Source organism: Phyllostomus hastatus, unplaced genomic scaffold (genome assembly GCF_019186645.2).
Source record: "Phyllostomus hastatus isolate PE091 unplaced genomic scaffold, TTU_PhHast_1.1 phas_scaffold_1674, whole genome shotgun sequence".
Lineage (NCBI taxonomy): Eukaryota > Metazoa > Chordata > Mammalia > Chiroptera > Phyllostomidae > Phyllostomus > Phyllostomus hastatus.
Window position 1 is genome coordinate 30,392,265 of NW_025334011.1, and position 18,863 is coordinate 30,411,127.

The window sequence follows — 18,863 nt, forward strand, 5'->3', positions numbered from 1 at the left end:
AAAGGAAAAGATTTAGGGATTAGAGATTATTTTAAGGCCATAAATAAAGCAAAATTAACTTGGTAAAAACTTAACAATTCATGTTTTGATACTACACTAGCATCCCATTATTACCTGGGTCATTCAGAACTGAATGACTAAGATAACAGCAACTGTCAGCCTTGGTTTACTGTTGCTAATTCTACCCAAAAACAAATGTAAAAACATATGATCTGCCATATACATTATCTTCCCAAAACTGAATATATTTGAGAAAAATAGAAGTAGTAGAATATAGATATCCAACAAAACTTGTACCACTATATTCAGGGTTGTTTTTTTTTTTTTAAACAATGATCTTAAATGCAACTAATACATGACAGAAAAGGAAAGTGCTGCCACTGGGCTCCAGATGACATCCTGTCTGGAGATCCTGAAAATCCACATCTAGAATTCTTTACAATGATCTATCTATTCCATTCCCATCCCAATGCCTCACCCTCAATTACCTAGCCAAAAACTTATACATAGATTCAGTTTCTAAGTCTACTTTTTACACACCAGAGTAAAACTCTTAAAAATTCATTAAGAGAGAAAAGGAATCTCTCCTAGACTGATGTACTTGATGAGTTATGCCAATTTCCACGAGAAATATCACCATATCCCCAGGCAATTAACTATAAATAAAAACATACTTTATATAAAAGAGCTGCCATCCTTCTCATGGTGGAAAATATTTCTTAGAAAGTACTGTCTTCCACTCTTTGAGTAAACAGCTGAAATTATAGAAGGCATTTATAACAGCAACACCAATTCCTCTTTTATAAGTAAATATGCATAACCACCTTCACAATGCAGCAAAAAAGACTGGAAACAAAATAAATGCCGATCGATTGAGCTATTAAAAATCATGAAACAAAATTATGTACTGATTTAAAATGATTCTCAAGATACATTGTCAACAGGGGGGAAAAAGTTCAAAAGAGTTGTACAACACACAGTTGGGGGTTAGGGATGCACATAAATGCACAAAGTTAATAGTGCTCATCCTGGGGAGATTTAAAGTAGATGACTGAATGGAAATGACACTTATTTTTCACTGGATCACCTTTAGTACATCTTCAATTGTTTACCATGTACATGCACCACCTACTCAAAACATAAAAAACCTTTTAGCAATTGTAAAGATAATGAATGTTAGAAGAAAAATTCCTCCACAGGAAGGGGTTAAAGATTTAACACTACTCCAACATAGCTACTTCTACATAAGCAATGGGTTCCCTTCTACACCACACCCTTCTTTCAGCCCTCTGTGATCAGAAACATTAGGGGGGTCAAGAATAAGCCACCTCAGCTTTTCCATACTTTCATGTTCCAGATTTTTTAATGCTCTAAAAGAAGATAGGAAAAATAAAAATTCAAAGAGATAGAAACTATGTCCAAGTGCATAATTACTTCTTTCCTGTCACCATAAGAAGACCAATTAATACTTTCTCCTCCAGCGGGCATGCAGGCAGAGGGGCTGTGATGGTGCAGAAAGGAAGATTAAGCATCTACAGTCTACCTTCTCCATATATGAACAGAAAACCTGGTCCAGAAAAGCATATCCTTACTCACTGCAATAATCTGTAAAAGGGTTAGCATTTTACTGAGAACTGCAAAAATTAAACAAAGAATAATACAAATGCTAAAGTCATTACATTTTGTGCTATTAAGGGACATTCAAATACTTTTAAAATAAGTATAAGCCAAATAACAAAAGTTACAGGAGAATCTGCCTCAGTAGATCACACTACATATTTCCTGATTAATTCACTTACCAAATGAGATTTTTACTGCTGATAAATCTGGGTTGTTTTAAAATTGATTTCTTACAGGACTCTCATTTACAGTATTTTGAAAGTCTTTTAAAGCCCTTGGGAGGGTATGTTTTCCCTTTAACTCATATTTTTATAAGACACTGATTTTACCAAATGTAGTTTTGCCAACAGAAATCCTTTTCAAGAACATAGCTTTAGTAAACTTGCTGACAAATAGATTACATGGCTAACATTGTGAATGGTAAGTTCATTTGATTGACCATTTTCAATAGAGCCAATCTAGTAGGTTCTTTGTTTTCCAATAAAGCCATCAATGCATCGACAATTTCACAAACTCTCTACGTGCAGGACTATTTGCAAGTACTGAGAAAAACCGATTATTAAGACATATTATCTGCCCTCAAGATGTTTACAACTTTGTAAGTAAATAAAAGAATCCTTACCATAAGAGATGTGTTCACCCCAGAAACTAACCAGCAGTGAGAAGAATGCCAAAGTAACAACCCTCCTTGAAGCACACACACACAGTCTGCAGGGGACACCTATGTTAGGGTGCAACACAAACTGTTTCTGACACGACTGGAAAACTACAGAGCATGTTATGACTTAATCATAAGTGGTGACTATTTGAAGACAGAACAGAATTTTAGTGAGATTATTTTTTTCATTATAAATAAGAGGCAATTTAGATTTTTCTTCTGAGAGATGCCTTCAGTTTGACTTATTTTCCTCTAGAAATCTACTCACATCTAGAAACCAGAAGCCCAAATTGCTTGGCAAGTACTCTGGAATGCCCACAGAACTAAAGTTAATTTCCACTTCCTTTTCAATGCTGTCAAGCACCATAAATCTTTTGAAAAATGTGGTTATTTTCATTTATAACCTGCGTTTAAAAAGGGCTTTTTCCTACTGAATCATCTGGAATGTGTGTGTATATATAAACACAATCAAACCGAGCTTTCCCAAAATTTAGTCAATTGTTTCACAGCAGTCTGACTGACTCATTTAACAAATTAAATGAAATCAATACTGTGTCACAAAATTAGTCCATGTGCCAGTAATTAGACTCCATTTCTAATTTCATTTTCATCCAAATCAACAGAATTCTCAATAACTACTCTACCACCTATTATTGATGTAAACCTGGGCAAGTCACAACCTGCATAAGCTTCAGTCTCCTTACCCGTAAAAGAGAAATAAAATGCTAATGACAAAATCATTATCTAACCTTTACCATCTACTATACGTCAGATACTGTTCTAAGCATAATACAATGTTCTAAGCATATATTCTCAAATCTGTGGTCCCATGTAAACCCAAACAACCATAAGGTATAGCCCCTATTATTATCATCAAATTACAGACGAGGGAAGGAAAGCACTCAGAGACCAAATGGTCTACAATCCAGAATTCATACTCTAAATCATTAACATGGAACTAATTGTAAAACATTTCCTACCCAGCTTATAGAATTCTTTTGACCATCACATTTACTTGGGCTATGAGATAAAAGCATTTTAAAACTTTTAACTACTATGTAAACATAAGATATTTATTATTAATAAAGTCTTAGGACAAAATTAATGAAATTAACTGTAAGGTATCTAAGACGTTAAAAAAATAAGTTAAAGGAATTGGAAGGAATCCCAAACTGTATCTAGCTCAACCTCCCCCAAATGATGCCATCTCCCCCATCACATCCTTAGTAAGCAGTCACTTAATTTCTCCTTCAATGCTTCAAGATAAAAATCTCACAAATCAGCCCATTCTATCTTGAAATGTTTTTTTTAGTTATAACAAAATTAGGCTTTTTTACATGACAAACCTATAAAATACCAATCACTGAGATATTCATTCACCCTGTTCCAAACATGACATTTTATTAAAGCCCCCTTTGAAATCTGACACCCAATTCAACATGCTATCCCAGAAAAGGTCTGATGTAAAGAGAACAACTCTATTACCTCCCTTGATCTGCAACCAAACCATTCACTTTCCTTTTCTGGCTGGCAAGTCAATTTAAAGGGCTCATATTTAGCATATACTTAATTGAAAATCTCTCAGAACTCTCTTAGGAGCTGTCTCAATCTCAGTGTAAAACTTGGCCTTCTATCATTTTTAATTAAAACTTTCTTTTCCATTTTAGTTCATTACGAGCCTGTAAAGATTTTCTAAGTCTGAATTTTATAACCTTTCTCGAGCTATCTTTGTCAACTTGGACCCCTCCCTCTTCCTTCACAAATCCAGCAATCATAATTACATTTTCATCCTAGCCACTAAAGAACTGCTGAATAAGATAAGACCCTAGGACACACTAGCAAAGACCTTCACTCTGGCTGACAAATGTAAATGTGGTCCATCAATCAATTATACAAACCTGGCATTACTTACCATTTCTATTCTTTGGTGGTGTCACAGAAAACTTTATCAAATACCTTTCCAACATCCAAATAAAACCTATCTTCAACATTTCCTCAGGTTGTCTTTCAGTAACAACAAAAAAAAGGAAGTTGAGTAAGTTTATTCTTATTATACCCAGAAAGGCTCCTAAAGATCATTTCCTTTAAAACCCATTCGTAGCCACTATTTAATAAAACCAAATAAAATTCTGATTAGAATTAGCATGAAGTTCCGAATGTACCCTTGCTCCTCTTCTAAGTCCATTCTTCAGGTACATTCTCTATGTTTCATTATCTTTACAAAACTATACACAATTACTCCAAAATAATCTAAGACTGTAATTCATCTAATCTGAAAGACCTGAACTTAAAAGTTGTATTATCTCCTAACCTGTCTTGGGCTTTAGTTACCTCTTATTTCTGCCCATTCCCTCTTCTGTTTCAAGATAATTCTGTGGGGTGGAGGCAGCGGCAGGGACAGACAGAAGCAAGAGTCTGGGGCTTATATGCTTTTTTTCCTGCAATTTACATTAAGTGACCTGCTCTCAACAGCAGACTTATCTGGTCATTACTGACCTTTGGGATCCACATTATACTTTCTGAAATGTTTTTAACATGCTGTGCACTGTTCACAGATGTCAATACATTTGTGCTGGATCCTCCCTGACACTCTTTTTCACTCATTTTTGGTTGCAAGCCTTTTTTTCTACCTTTCATTTAAGCTCTTGAATTCAAAAAACAACTTAAGCAGTTAGTGTATTATCTTTTCTTTCTCATTTGGAATCAGAAGCCACTGTAGATTTTTGTTTTATTGATCCAGGTCTCCTTTCAGAGATTGTAAATGTAAGAAAGTCCAACTTCACTAATATTTTCCTAATTCACTTGCCTAGAGATACTCATATCTTACTGAGTACAGAATTTTCTTCCTTTAAATTTTACAAATTCTAAGAAGTTACCACCTGTTCTGTTACCACCAAACATGTTCTTATTAGTTTGAATGAGCCCTGAAAAGCAGTTCCCTTCATTGTTTCTACAGCCTCCTAAAATATATACTTACCAGTAAGATCACAAGACAGGTTTATTTACATTTGAGTAAGTTTTGTTGTCAAGCTTAAATTCTTGGTGTAAGAAGATGGTCACAAATGATAGTAACATCTCATAGTCTCAAAGGTGTCACAATAATTTAGTGGGGAAAAGTCTTGTCAATAAATGTGGGGGAGTAACTAGATATCTCTATGGGGAAAAATAAGAAGCTTTGGCCCTGACTGCGGCAGTATGCAAAATTAATTTAAAATAAGTCATACATCTATACATATAAGCAAAAACTATGGGCCTTCTAGATGAAAATACCTGTGACATTGGGTTAGATGAAGATTACTTTTAATTAAATAAGCACAAACTATAAAAGAAGTATTGATAAAATAAATCTCATCAAAATTAAAATAGATCTCATCAGCACTAGACTTATCAGGGTGATCACTTGGTATGTTATATAAATGTCTAGTCACTATGCTGTACACCTGAAACTAATATAATATTGTACATCAACTATAGCTTAAAAAATGAAGTAGATATCATTAAAATGAAAAACTATTGCCCTTCAAGAGATACAGTGAACATTCTCCAGGCCCATCCATGCTGTTGCAAAGATAAGCCAGTCAGAGAAAGACAATTATATGATTTTACTCATATGTGAAATCTAATGAACAAACCAAAGTAACAAGCAAAATAGAGACAGACTCAGAGAGAGAGCAGGCTGACAGCTCTGAGTGGGGGTAGAGGGATGGAGCAGAGCGAAAAAGGAAAACAAAGACAAAGAACTCATGGCACAGACAACAATGTGATCATGGGGTCTGGTAGGTGTGGTGGCATAGGGGATGGGGGGATAAATGGTAATGGAAAAAAATACAATGAAAGGATTATTAAAAAACTCCATGATACAACTGTTAAAAGAGAGAGAGAGATAGTTAAGAAAGCAAAATGCAAGCTGCAGAAGACTGGGAGAAAATATTTATGAAACATCTGTTAAAGGGCTTGTACCCAGAATACATAAAGAATTCTTATAACTAAGAAAGAAGACAAACAGTACATTTTTATGAGAAGATTTGAACATATACTTCAAATATCAAATAGATATCTTCATAAAGAAAAAATACAACAAATGGCCAACAAATATTTTAAGAAGATGCAAATTAAAATCACATTGAGATATGAATATAGCTAAAGGTAAAAAGAGTGACAGTACCAAGTTTGCCAAGGATGTGGAGCATCTAGAGCTTTCAAATGGTGCTAGTGAGAATAACACTGGTACAACCACATCAGAAGAGTGGTAATATCTCATAAAGTCGGATATGAACTTTCCCATACTACTCAGTAATCCAACTCCCAGTATTTACCCCACACAAAAACATATATTCATAAAGAATCTTCTGTGAATGTTCACACAAGCATTATTCACAACAGCCAAAGACAACAACCCAATGTCTATAAACTGGTGAATGAATAAATAAATTGTGGTTAATCTCTACTCTGAATACTTGTCAACAATACGAAGGAACAAATTACTAATACATGCAACAACATGAATAAAAGAAGTCAGACATACAATGTATGACTCTATTAAAATGAAATTCCAGAAAATACAAAGTTATAGTGACAGAAAGCAGATTAGTGGCTGCCAGAAGCTGGTGGCCAGGGCAAAAAGGGCAAAGGGACACAAGAAAATAAGAATTTTTAGGATTCTTGTTGGAACTTTTCTATATCATGTGGTGGCAGTGATATAATTACCAAAATTCATCAAGTTCTATGTTTCAAATGAATGAATTCCATGGTATGTAAATAATACCTCAATAAAGCCCCCCAAAGCCAAAAGATTTCACCTCAGGTTTTTAATAATCAATCACTGTGAATTTTATACTAAATTTATTACACTAAAACTTGCTACTTTTCAAAAACCTCTAATGTTCTAAAAATCAAATAACTAAATTTATGTGAATGGTATGGACAATAATCACCAACAAGCTCTGAGTGAGAACCTAAAGGCCTCTCTAAACAGCACACACAAGTTTAAATACATTGACTCTTTGGCATCTGCTTTGAAAGCTATTTGCTTCCTTCAAAGTTTTAAGTGACAATCCATAAAGTAACCTCTAAAAAATAAAGTAAGGGATCATTATAATAAGAAGAATGATGGCAAATAACATTCATCATGCACCACGGGCCAGGCACCACACAGACTATGAATAGCTATTCATCCCACTCTTCACCGTGTACAAGCCATACTCCTAGCACACAGGACTTTTTTCAGTTCCTAACAGCACCCTTTTTGTGTGGGTGCTTCAGGGCTATCCCACATTCGAGCCCCTTTGTCTGGAATTCTCCTCTCTACTCTACCACTCTTCCCACCTCAGCCTCAGAGCTACCTGCGCAGGGAGATCTTCCTTCAGCTGCTCTCTTTCATGGAGCCTTGATATCTTCTTTCACAGAAAATACAACAATGTTAAAATATTTTATTACTTGCTTACTTGTTTGCTTCCTGTCTTCTCCACTGGACCCACAGATCAGGACACATCAGTTTACTTACCACTGTAAACCAGCGCCTAGTACAATGCCAGACACAGGATTGATGCTCACTAAACTTATTGAATAATTAAATGAATGAATAAGAATTTTCTAATGTAATCCTAACACAACTCTATTGACACAGGTATAGCTGCAGAGATGAGAAAACTGAAACAGAGAGGTTAATGTTGGCCCACAACTGCAAAGTCATTAAGTGGTGGTGCTACAAATCAAACCCAGATCTGTCTCCAAATCTTATACACATAACTTATTAACATCTATACATAGTACAGCAAAACTCACTGAATTTCTGCAGTGGCTTGTTTAGGTCTGTTCACCCAGACTTACGTTATTGGTCTAACACTAACATAAGCTCTAAGGACTATTCAAATTATTTACCAAGAATTTTATTTGATCAAATCTTCTCAGAAATAATTGGCTTGGCCAGTTCAGTCGTTAAGCTGAAATATCTACCAGGTCTGATGGTACTTCCTGGAACACGCTTTACTGGGTACAACTAAATTTATAGTACATTTCTAAACATATGCATACTTCCACTAAAGTAAATTATATAGTATTTATACATTCATCCTATTAACAAAAGAGCTTGTTGTCTCACTCACTCTTGCATACTACTAACTCTCACTATCCAGTACTTCCTGCCAAGACTAAACAACAAAATGTCAGCCATCATAAGTAAAAGCTTTGAATGTGCTTAGAGGCATGACATATACACACCAATTAAGAAAAAACAAAGGTTATATTCAGCAATGTGATACTTGCTACTGCAATTCTATTCACAGTGAAAAAATTAAAGCCACTAAACGAAAGGCAGAATGAAAGAGCTTTTGAATGACAGTGAACTTCAACAAGTGAGTCAGGATAGTGAGTCATTCTTAAGTGTATACCTCAAAAATGTGAACAGATACTACTGTGAGTCCTAAGATGCTAATTATAGTCTGTATAAAAATAGGGAAATAATGCTGCTTTATGCTGAATTCCTGTTTTCAATGGGGTCATAGTTTTGCCACATACCTAAGAATTGTAAATGGTTTTAAGACCAGTCCCTGAAATACTGTCCAGGGATTGAGGCGGTTATAGCATATATAAGGGTACAACTACAACCGAAGGTCTGTAATATTAAAGTTCTATAATATCCTTTAGGGTAGAAAAGTTAAAGAAATCCTTTTATATTGATGTTATACAATTCACATTATGCAGAGAATTCATACACATCAAGAGGAAGCATGCCAACTGAACAAATCCGTAACCTTAAGTAATGAAACATTTATTCTCTTGAAGAAACCCTTTACTAATGTGCCTTTTTCAACCAACAACACCACCATGACACACTTTATGTTCAAAAGCTTAATGTCACTTTTAACATTTTCTTTTTCCTTTACTCTCTACATACAATTTCTCACTAATGTCTAAATGTTTGTTCAATTACTCCTTGCCTTTTTGATTTCCCCCACTACATTTGTCTACAAACATATTTTGTCTGTGGAATAATATTTGTGGGATGGAAAGAAAGTGCTTCAGGACAGTGTACAGTAATTCCCAGTGTAATCTATTGGGATCATTTGGTAAGTATGTCATAAGTAATTTGCAATAATATAACTAACAACACTTGAATTCATCTTTCCATATAGTAACATTCCTCTCACTAACTTGGATGTCCATGTTGTCTTGCGTGGAAATTAAAGTAATGGCATTTAGGAAAGTATGGGAGATACATATAAAACCTGTCCATGAAATTACTCTCTCAGTGAATGTCATGTGTTATATATGTAACGACTAGGTAAAAGACTAAAAATCAATGACCCTTAATATGTTAATGTGAATGCATACTTATGTCAGTTTGCTCTGTCAATTAGCATTAGATTTATATAGGTAAAACACAAAAGTTAAAATAGCAAGGCTTAAACAAGAAAAGATACTGATTTCTCTGCCAATATCTGAAAAATCTAGATCTGAGTCTTCCATGTCTGACATGAGGACTCTCATGTCAATAGGATTCCAGGATTTTCGATGTTTCTTCTCTAGTATTCTCTTTAAGGCTCCCATCCTCAAAGTCACCTCAAGGTCCAAAGATTGGCTGTTGGATCTCCTTCACATTTATATTACAAACAGCAAGAATGAAAGAAGGTAAGTGGCAAGAGTACAGGGGGAAAAGTGTACCAATAATACCCACCCCAGATAAAAACTGCTAAGAGGAAGAAAACTTGATAGTTTTCACCATCTCCCAGGGCTGAGAAGACAAAAAAACACTGGTACTCAGGGCACCTAAGACAGCCAGGGCCTGAAGGCCAAAATCCCCAGAGGAAAGAAAGCAAAGAGAAGTCAGTCTAAAATCTCAGTTGCTTAACTCTGCAATGCATTGCCAATTCATAAGCAGCACAGATTTTGAGAAGCCAAGCAGAGAATAGCAATAACAGTTAAAAAGCTAAACAGAGCTTCTGGCAGTCCTGGGGAAATAAAAATTGGAGTTCAAGACGCATTAAGATGGCACCCCAGATTTCCAGCTGAGGTCCCTGAATGACTGTACCCTAGGATTAATGGTAAACTCAAAATAAACAAAACCTTACTAATACTAAAACTCAGACTTACTACAGCTCAAACATGATAAACAAAGTTACTCTGTCTGTTCTTTAACTGCCTGCCAGAAGCCAAAAGTTTATCCAAAGTCTCAACAAATTTTTCATATATAATAGCTGGCATTCAATAAAAAGTTACCAGGCATATAAAAAAAGAAAACACCCTGGCTAGTGTGGCTCCGTTGGTTGAAGTGTTGTCCTGTGTACCAAAAGATTGCAGGTTCGATTCCTGGTCAGGACACGTGTAGTTCGCAGGTTCAATCCCCAGTCGGGGCGCATACAGGGGCAGCCAGTCAATGTTTCTGTCTCACATTAATGTTTCTCTCTTTTTCTCTCCCTTCCTTTTTCTTTAAAAGCAAAGAAAAATGTCCTTGGGTGAGGATTAAAAAAAATTTTTTAAAGAAAACAAACAGACCTGCAAGGTAAGACAGATATTGCAGTATTAGGCACAGAATCTCTTTTAAATTCTATAGTATGTTCAAGAAAACTGATGACGAGACGTAGAATCTCACCAAAGACTTAGAATCTTTTTTAAAAGATTATAAAAATTCTAGAATTGAAAAACACAATCACTAAAATTAAAAACTCAACAGACAGCCTTAACAGATTAGCCACAGATAAGAGGATTGATGATCTAAAAAAATCTCCAGACTGAAACAAGAAGAGAAAAAAAGGATGGAAAATGCATGAAAGCAGAGGAGACATATGAGACACAAGGAAATGGTCTTACATGCACAACTGCAGTCCCAGGGAGGGAACATAGAGATAATGGTGTGGAAGCAGTTTTAAAGACCTAATAAGCAAGAAGGCTAACTCACTGATTCAAAAGGCAAAATAATCTGAAGCAGGACAAATACAAAGAAAAAAAAGACCTGGGCATATCAAGAGTAAAACTTCTGAAATGTGAAGACAAAGAAGAAATCTTCAAAATAGCCAGAGAAAAAGACAAATAACCTTCAAAGGAACAGCAATAAGACTAACAGCAAATTTCTAAACAGAAATGATGATAGTTCAAAGATGATAAATTAACACTTTTAACGACATGCAGAAGAAAATAACCAGCAACTTAGAATTTCAAGAAATTTTTAAAATATCAAACTGAATTTTTATAAAAATGAAGATATTTCTAGACAAATGACATCTGAGATATATAATAGTCAGCACATACACTAAAATAAATAAGGGAGTTGTTCAAGCAGAAGAATATAAGCACTGATAAAAGAATAACATAAAGAAAGAAATAATGATGTAAAATGTAAATATAGGTATATTGAATACATGAGGCTTAAAATATAGGTAGAATTAAAACACACATGAGTAATACCTAAAGGCAGGTAGCACATAAATGGACTTAAAGTATTTTAAAGTCCTTAGCTTTTTCTGGGAAATGGGTAACAGCACTAACTTATATATTCTAGTAAGTCAAGTATGAATAATGCAATCTAGGGTAAGACTAAAGAATAGTAAAAGTTATAACTAACTTTTTAAGTTTGTTATAACTAACAAACTAAGAAATCTTAGAATGGATAATAAAAAATATCTGAATAATCTAAAACATGGCAAGAAATGACAGAAAAAGAATTTAGAACAGGTGGGAAGATATAAATAGAAAGTTGAATTTAGACTCAAACATGACAGTATTATATGTAAACTGAACACTTTAAAGATAAAAATGATCAGATTAAATGTAAACATATATAGACACATCTTAAATTTAAGAACACAAAAGGTCTGAAGGTGAAAAGAATAGGCACAGATACACCATGCAAACATGAATTGAAAGAAGTTGATATAAGTGTACTCATTTTAGACAAAGTAGACTTAGGCAAGGATCATTACTAGAGATGAAAAAGAACATTTCTTAGCAACAAAGAATCAATCTATAGGAAGATATAAGTATAAACCTATTAACAGTTTCAAAATATACAAAGCAAAAATTGACAGAATTAAAGGAAAAAATAAACCAACTCACACTCATATGGGAGATTTTAATGTAGAGAGATGTCAGGAAGAGTCTCTCTAGACCTCTTTTTAATAATAAATTAATCATATTTACTACTTTTTAGCCTATCAGTGTGACTCTCAATTTCATTCAGGGGTACCACCAAGGACATATATTTTTCATATTCTTTGCATGAAAGAAAAGAAAAGCCCATTGATTACTTCCTTTTGGGTCATAACTAGAGGATTTTATATAAATTCTAAGAAACTCTATGTCCTCAAAAGAATTTGTAAGAGATTAATAAAAGCCAAAGCATGCAACTCATTATCAAATTATGGATATTATTAATTATGCATTGGATTAACTCTGCTGTGTATTTTTTCTTTCCACACTAAACTTCCTGCATGCTAATTGTTTTCATGCTCACTAGGTTCAGTTATTCATTCACAACTTCACTTGACATAGTACAGAGTGACTTAAAACCATCTGCTTGATCAAAACTAGGCAACATCTTAGTCATAGGAAGGACTGAGGAACAGTCACCAAAAATGCACATGGAGCCCAATACTACAAAGCCAGCAAGTATAATGCCCAGTATTTAACAAGAGCAATTAAAATCTGTTACCATTTTTAGTACCTCTTTGTGATGCAACTGTAGCAACTAAAGATGGATGGCAAAGTCTACACATTTCTCTAAATATATTATACTTGGCACAAGAATGTAAAGTGGTATCAATAACATGTTCTAATTCAAATAAGGTTTTTGATTTTAAAAGCAAATTTAAAATTGCATTATCTCCAATGTTAAATTGGAGTCATGGGGCTGAAGTCTGACTGAAGTCCACGTAAGAGAAAGTGGAAGTGGAGAAATTAAAGTTGTTGAATACAGAACTCCTTTTACAGCAAAGGGGAACAGAAAAATGGAATAGTTGCTGGCAGAGTGAGTAGAGTCAAATATGGGTTTTTTTTCATTTGATAAGGAAAAAAACAGCACATGGTATAATGATGAAAATGAGCCAACAGAAGAGGAAATCTGATGACACAAGGGAAAGAACAGAGAACTGAGTGAACAGTGTTTCGGGGAGGATGCGAGGACAGAGAATTTAGTGCACAAGCAAGGGAGCTAGCATTACACAGGAGCAGAGAGAGTTCATCTACAGTAGGAACAGGCAGAGTACATGGATTCAGTTGATGTGATGTAAGCAACTGGCACTACTAGTCCACTGAAGTAATTAACTTCAAGCTTCTCAGTAAAGAAGGAAACAAGGTAATCAGCTGAGAACTAAATATGGGGACAGATACTGAAGGTTTGAGAGAAAAAGGGAAACTGAGATAGTTACTTTTGTGAATGAAGTAGAATAACGTAGTATGACTACCACGCAACAGTAAAAGTCCACCTATATATGAATTTAAAGTACAACTAGCCAGAAGACTGTGGTGTATTCTCCAGCCACATCTAACTGCACAGATACAACAAAGTGGGTATAAAGAGGCTATTGAAAGTGACAGGCAGGTCAGATACCAAAAGAACTCGGAAGTCTTGGCCTCTGTCCCCTGACTATCTTCCACTTCAACAAATATAAGCACTAATGCCCGTGTACAAAACACCACCATCATCACATCACAGAGGTCTGTCTACTTGTCTACCAACATTCTCTTGGGTTCTCCTCTCTTCTCTCTCTGTCTTCGACAAGTTCTTCATCAGTAATTACATCCATTTCCAAAATGATGAGTCCTATATCTATGTCTCTCCACCCTATTCTACCTGAATACTAAACTCATTCTGCTGCTTTCTCAATGTCTACATCTGGCTATCTTAGGATAAATCCCAATGTTTCTGAAACAACCCTTTAACAGTCTGGTCCCAGTCTGAGGTTGTGGAATTCCAAACATCTCCTCCTACCACTTCGCATCAACGGACCCCACAAAATCACTGTACTTCCTCCCCAAACACACCCAGCTCTCCAACAGCTCCACACCTCTATAAATAATCACATTTAATTCACCTCACTAACTTTATATAAATTATATCCACATAATCCTAACCAAATTGCAAGTTACATCATATTGAAGTCGTATTATATATAAATACATAAACAACTCTACTACAAATACAGAGTAAATACAGCGAATTTTTTCTGGAATGTTTTTGGTAATATTTAAAGCATAATGTCTAAAATTAACCACAGCTTATTTTGTGAAATATTAGTATGTGTTTTGCAATTGCCTAGGTGATACATTCAGATAAACTACTAACAGTATGTTTTTTTAAATCCTACTTCTGAAAAAAATCATTAAAAAGCAATACAAGCCAGTAAGTCAAACTTGGTTATACACTTCTGTAGCTATGACAGTCTAATTTTCAAAATATTAGAAATAATAGATTACCAAATTCCTTGAGAAAAAGGTACAAGTGTAATAAAGCAATGAAGGTAAGTCCCCCTCAGAAAATAGATTTGTCTGTGTGTGTGTGTGTGTGTGTGTGTGTGTGTGTGTGTGTGCGCGCGTACCTAAGGTATTGTGTAGGTAGTATATGCAGTATAATATAAAAACTAGTTTTTTAGGGAGTTTCTGAAGATTCTAAATAAAGAAAGGCAATACTTATTGACCCAAATAACAATATCTACTTCTTGAAACACATGAATAGGAAAATTAGAATTTCAAAACTATTATAAAAATGAGAATACAGAGTGGGGCAAAAGTAGGTTTACAGTTGTTTATATGGAAAAATAATACAATAACTAATAAATAATACAAGAATAAACTCTGTGTTTCACATACTTACAATTGTAAACCTACTTTGCCCTACCCTCTATAACTTAGTCATTTTTGAGTACAATAAAAGTGCAACTTTAAAATCATTTTCCAAATCACTCAGTAATTCAACATCCAAGTGCACACATCACACATCCAAAGAGCCTTGTTGTAACAAGACTCTGCCGCTTAGAGAATTACAATCACTTTGGACTAGTCCAAAAATCTCACTTTGACCTCAATCCTTACGATTTAACATTGATGGGGCTGCAAACATGCATATCATCTAAGTAATAGTATACTATAAGAACATATGGAAAAACAATGTACTAAGTCCAAATACATTTTGCTTTCTTAAACAATCACAAAGGACAACCTAAACCTTGGTCATCATCTTACAAACACAAATTATTGTAAATTGATTCTGGAGAGGACTGCTCTCAACTAGGCAAGGAACGGAGCCCCATCTTGTTCCATGGGGGCATCAGTCCTGATCATGAATACCACCACCAATCCTTCTCAGCAGTTTGATCTTAACCTCTCTCAGCCTTGTTTCCCTTATTTGTAAAATTGAGATACAGCCATATCATGCAAGCCTGTTTTAAGGATTTAGGACCAAGTCTGTAGAGCAAATAGTAACTGCATATAGAAAAGAGACTAGCATGATAGACAACTGAATATTAACAGAGCTCTTTCTTGAATAAAAAATTACAGAGGATTTAAAAAAATCTTTCCCTTGTGTGTTTTGTGTTGTCCAATTTTTTTACACAAAGGATAATTCTATAAAAATAAAATGAAAAAATAAAGTCTTATACAAAAAACCCCACAATATATTATGCAAATCTCAAATTTCCTATTATCTTCTACAATAACAGTCACTAATTTATTTTTTAAATTTTTATTGCCTTTATGGGGGTGACACTGATTAATAAAATTATATGGGTTTTGTACCATTCTATAACACATCATCTGTATATTGCATTGTGTGTTCATCACCCAAAGTCAAGTCACCTTCTGTCACCACATATCCCCCTTTAACCTCTTCTACCCACCCCTACTCCTCTTTCCCTCCAGTAATCACCATATCACTGTCTTTGTCTATGAAGTTTTCTTTCTTTCTTTTTCTTAATCCTTTCACCTTTTTCATCCAACTCCCTTCTGACAACTGTCAGTCTGTTCTCTATATTTATGAGTCTCTTGCTATTTCATTTGTTAGTTTATTTTGTTCACTAGATTCCACATACAAGTGAGATCATATGGTATTTGTCTTTCTCTGGCTGGCTTATTTCACTTAGCATAATGTTCTCCAGGTCCATCCATGCTGTTACAAAGGGTAAGATTTCCTTCTTTTTTACAGCCAGGTAGTATTTCACTGTGTACCACAGCTTTTTTATCTAAAAGTCACTATTTCAATATTCACAGAAATTATTACAGAAAACATTACAGAAACTATTTCCACTTCATGCTCACAGTAATTCCTGAATGTGTCACCTAGGCAATGATAAAATATGTACTATTATTAATCAAAATAAGCACTTAAATGTAAGAAAACTGAGGATCAAAAAGGTCACTCAGCTAGTACACCAGGATTCAAACCTCAGTCTGATTTGTGTGCTCTAGACACTTTATTACACAGGATTAATTACTAAGTTGTCAGTAAAGGCAAGAATCATCTTACCATTCAGGAACAGAAAAAAAAATGCAAATATTTGAAGGTTCTGGGGCTTTTTCTTACATAACCCCACTTAAAACATTCTATCCCCTTTCTTTACTACAGTAATAAGTTTCTCTAAAAGAGGGAGCCACACTGTTGTGTTATCTATTTTTAAAGATTCCCAGGTTTAGCAAACTTTACATATCAAGTCATCTCAAATAACTAAGCCAGAGCTGAGACTCAAAGATAACCAAAAAAGAAGAAAAAAGGCCTCTAAACAGTAAGAAACAGTGTTTGAACAACAATGAATTCAAGTTTGTGTAATTTACCTAAAAAGTCTCTCAAAACCTTCATTCAGACCTAATTTATCTTGTTTTTTTATTCAGTCTAGTTTTAGAAAAAATTAAAGCAGACTGATGGCTGCTTCATTCCCAAGGGAAATAAGATTAAAGCAGAAAATGAGAAATAGGAAGGACTATAAGAGACAGATAACCGATAAACAAAAAATAACTACTTGCCTAAAGAGTCAGAAAGTTAAAAAATTGATAAGCAAGAGTTAAAAAGCATTTAAGCTAAACCTATTGTGAGAATTTCAGCAGTCCTGAATACCATATTAAATCTGGAGTTGCCAACGAAAAATATTGAGTATACTCTATGACATAACATGGCAAAATAAAAATTTAAGTAGTTTTACCCAGAATAGCTAAAATATACAACTTTATGCTCCAAGCAACCAAAAAACAAATCACATTGTAGAACATCATTTTCTAACTAAACAGCTATTACATGCGTGTAAAATATTCAAGAACTACAATTGTGTATAAAACAGTGAAATCTCTTCCCCCTTTCCCTAACCCATTCCCAGGGTTAACCAGTTTTGGTGTGTTTCCATAAAGTCTTTCTCTTCTATGACTCTACTTGGAGTCATACTCCAAAACATATATAGTTATACCATACACATATACACACACATGTACAATATAAACACATACCTATATATTGAAGGGTAGGCAATGAACCATATTGTTCTGCACTTTTTGTCTACTCATATATATTTTGTAACTATTTTCCAGGTATGTTCACATAATTCAAGCTTATTATTTTCAGTGACTGGCTGTACTGTACTCCACTACATGAATGTATGATAATGTGTTGCCCTTTCTCCCATTGACAGCTAGTTGGATAGTTCCTAGTGGTTAAATATTATTGTAAACTATGCTACAGTGAAGATCTTTGTGCACATATGCAGAACCAGTATTTCTAACAGATATGACCGTGACTCTACCAGAGTCACAGATTTGAATTTGATGGGCCAGGTGAAACACCATTTTTAATTTTGATAAAGAAATAACAAATTGCCAGTCAAAAAAGCATATTGATTTGTTCTCTTACAACCAATGGTGTTAGTACTTTTTTCATCACACTGGACATTATTCCTATTTTTTTTTTATTTTAGCCAGTCTTGGGCACACAACATTCCATTATTGTTTACATCTACATTCTCCAACAAGCATTGCCAGTTGCCTAACCAATATCCCCCACATCTTCCTTCACTAATAGAACCCCAAATCTTTTCAGCCAAAATGTTTCTCGTTTAAAAAAAATACCTGCTTCTCCCCCACCACCCTACAGCCAGTGGTAGCCATGGGACACAATTCTGGCTGGTGATTTCAGGAAAAGCTTTTGCTTTCCTTCTCCAGGTGACATCTATTCTGGATTCCCCTTTTCCCTTTGTCTTCAGGCCTGGCTCTTGGATCTAAGGATGGAGATGCAGCAGCTATCTTGCAAATATAAAAACAAAGATTAAGTATGACCAAGGAGGAAAATGAAAACTGCTGGGTACTCAAGGCATTATTCAGCCACTGTAACTACCCTCCAGAGCCCTCCTACCCTGAACTGTTTCAGCTACTCCATCTGATTTTAAATTAGTTACATATAAGCATAGTGCTAACAATAAACAGTCCTTTAATTATTAGTGACATTCAAAATCTTTTCATATGTAACTAGACATTTATACTTCTGTAACTTGTCTGTTATATTTGCTACATTTTCACTTGGTTGTATAAAACACAATCATTATAAATTGACTACTTTCTCGGTATCTCAGTTTTATTAGGCATTAGTAAATAAGTTCTAGAGAAATGTCAATATTGGTCT

At 34.6% G+C, this 18,863-nt stretch overlaps 1 protein-coding gene across 2 annotated transcripts in view; it reads right to left on the minus strand.

The window, feature by feature from the left end:
- Positions 1-18,863, minus strand: part of USP6NL (USP6 N-terminal like) — a 186,513-nt gene that overhangs the window by 91,594 nt on the left and 76,056 nt on the right. The window lies entirely within an intron of this gene.